Raw genomic sequence first — 3,399 nt, forward strand, 5'->3', positions numbered from 1 at the left:
CCTGCAAAGACACTCTGATGCCTAAGTCAGCAAAGGCCTAAGCAGGTTTAGAAAGTATTGGAACTTAGAGATACCTGAGGGGTGTCAGGGTATTTATAGTGGTGAACCAATAACAACCGTTGGAATAGTTCCACCTTTTTAGGTGGATAACCGTCCCTTTATCTTAGGGAAGTTGAGATATGGCTCCTTAAGGTGGAGTGTGCGTCGAATCCGACCTCTTCTGAGGAGGTCGGTGAGTAGCAAGGCCAATCTTTGAATTGGGTCATTTTGGCTCATTTGGACCTGGGCCTTAATGTTGGGCCAGGGTATGAACAAAAGGTAATGTTGATTAAAATGAAGAATGTCGGATATTGATCACTAATTTTCTCAATATATTGAGTATCTTTGAAGGATTAACCAAATAAGAACATAAAACAAAATTTTACTCTCTAAAATAACAGTTTTGTTAAAAATCGTGTCAATATACATCACTAAAGGAAGAGAAAATTCTTCAGAACTATTTTGACGAGTTGTGCTTAAATCTTAAGAGTGCTTATTCCCAGCCAGTGGGGGCAACACCTCCGGGTGCTGGAACAGAAGCCTGTGGATCTGGAACTGGCTTCCAATCACCTGCAGCTATAGATACAAAAGAACTTAGGTCAAATATATTGCCATCACAGTTTCCGACATAACTATGTTAGGGCGTACCGATTTTCTTACATATTGAGGAAGAACGACTATTTAACACAACAACAATCCAGAATTATTTGACTAGAACATATTAGAAGCAAATACGACAATTATGTTGCATCAAATTTAACAGACTAATGGGAGAACAAATACAAAGACTTGATAGACAAAAAATTTCAATAGATAAAATTGAACTTAAATCACACATGTGACTAACAGATCCAGAGTTGAAATAATTATTCTTACCGGCGTCTGGGGCCCAGTTAGCAGGAGCAGCTGCAATGGGTTGTTGAGGAACTGGTTCAGTCCATGATTGGTCAGCTGTAACAGCCCCCATTCCCCATCAGCTGCAGGGAAGCCGGCAATGCCAGCAGCACCAAAATCTTGAATGGCATATTCTGGGGCTGGTAATTCCTCCTCCTCTTGTTGCTTGGCCTCTTCAGCTTCTCTATAGAAGAATAAATCCACCTACACATGAAAAGTTGACATAATTTAGCTATGGTTCAAAGGAAACCACATAATAAGACTACTATCTTTTGATAAAATATGAAATTTTTTGGGCAATTCAGATGAATAAATAGTTTGGGGTTCAAGATTACACAGATGTTCTAAACCAATTTTTGCTACACACCTGTCCTAAACACCTTTATGTAAATCGAATCAAATTGATTCGATTTATTGTTGGAGTATAGTGGTAAATCGAATTAGATTAATTCGATTTACATATTACACGCTTTTCCAACAATAAAGCAAATTAAATGAATTCGATTTAGCATGCTGAGTAGTAAACTACATAAAGGTGTTTAGGATAGGCGTGTAACAAAATTGGTTTAGGACATCTGCATAATTTTGAACCCCAAACTATTTTATCATGTGAATTACCCAAATTTTTTACACCTGTATGTACTGCAAGAAAGATTGTTTTAAATAAGCGCATACGAGATGAGACATTTGCAATGCAAACATTGGGAAACACAATAAATCCAAAAGAGCTACAAAATAATAATAGTTCAACCCGTTAAGAGAAAAAATTAGTTTACCATCACATCCCACTTAAGCCCTGGATGAATAGTACCCCTCATCTGTAGAACCATCCTTCCTAATAACCAAAATAGACAACCAATACTGTGCTTCCCCTTGTTATTGGCAGGAATGCCAACATCGACATAGCGCATCGAAGAATCAGTGTCACAGAAGGCAATCGTCAGAATATTTCCAAGAGCACCTTCCTTAATGGGCTGCACATTTTTAAAAAAAATATATAGAAAAGCAAACTCAAAATGAGATCAACTAATAACAGAATTTCAAACTCCCATAAAAACATATTGACAGTTAATTGTGAATAAAATAAGTTTCAAACATCTAAAAAAAGTGGCACCTGGTGATCAGTCCTTGGATCAGTCAGAATGAGTAGGCGAGGCTCGTTATAGGATGTCTGCATCTGATTAGTGAATGTTCCAAGAGTGTTCCTTCTAGCAATTGCATTCGCACCCGTGTATTGGGAAAACTTCAAGACTGCCCTTTGACCATATGGCCTAGCAAACTAAACAATGATGTCCTGCGGGTTCTCAATGGCAACAATAATCCTAGCAGCAAGTTGGAACTTCTCCCAATGTCTTGCCAAGGTTAATTATGTAAATACTTGGGGGCAAAGAATACGAAAAATAAACCAAGCCATAAAAATATTTTCCTAATGCAAAAGGAAGCATCGGAAAGATTAAAGGCATGTATATGTTTCATAAATTTTGGGACAAAAGTTGCTTTTCCATCAGAAACTCATTGGTAAAATTATGATAATAAGCTGTTTTGAAAACAATGTGATAATGCATGTACACATATTCATGTCAAAATCCTTATTAATAATTAAATTGACCCTTTCAATCAATAGCACAAACCAAATCGAGAACAATTGACAAACACTAGTCTATAACAAACTAATAAAAATGTCTCCCAAAAAAAGAACCCTACACACGAAAAGATAAATAGAAGAAAAAATGCTAAACCCATTGAAGAGCAAGGAGTATCTAGACCCGAAAGAAACTACACAAATATGTGTTCTTCATTAGATTTCAAGAAATAAACTAGTAGTATAACCCCAAAGAAAATATCAAAGAAGCATGGGTTACCATCATTGCGGCGCTTGAAAACGTAGCGTTCCATCTGGAAGTTGCAGTTTTTGGTTCCGAGATGAACCTCGGCTGCGAGCATCATTTGGATGTCTTGCTCCTTCTGCGAGAGCTGGCGCAACACTGCAGCGGTTGTGGTGGCAGAAGTGGCCATCGTTGGGGAGGAGAGTTGGTCTCTTGAGAGATTCGTAGCAGTTGCAGTTATAAAGGAAGAAGGTTTCACGATTTAGGGTTTTGAAAGGGCTGTTTTTCTCACTAGGGGTTATCATGTTCTAATAAAATCGGGTTTGTCTTAACTCAGATCCGACCTAAATATATATAGGGTCTATCTTTTAGATTTTAGTTCACTTTTAGATCCGGTAAAATCTAAATATTTTCGGGCCATAGTTATACCTTAAAGTGGGTGAAAATTGGATCTTTAAAGCTTTAACAATTTTAAAAAAATTTATTTATAAAGAAACTTATTTATGATGCACTTATTTATAAAGAAGAAATTTGTTACCGAAAAGTTAATATCCATATTTGAATTTGAATTTGTCCATAAATTCTAATTTGATGCTTCATTGATCTATTTTCTAATTTAACAAATGATTAAAAACAAAAC

The 3,399-nt window shown here is 36.5% G+C and overlaps 1 pseudogene; it reads right to left on the reverse strand.

Annotated features, from left to right (window-relative positions):
- Positions 1-532: 532 nt before the first annotated feature.
- On the reverse strand, positions 533-2,949 carry LOC107647294 (small ribosomal subunit protein uS2-like; annotated as a pseudogene).
- Positions 2,950-3,399: the final 450 nt, after the last annotated feature.

Source organism: Arachis ipaensis, chromosome B6 (assembly GCF_059453495.1).
Source record: "Arachis ipaensis isolate K30076 ecotype BB chromosome B6, ASM5945349v1, whole genome shotgun sequence".
NCBI lineage: Eukaryota > Viridiplantae > Streptophyta > Magnoliopsida > Fabales > Fabaceae > Arachis > Arachis ipaensis.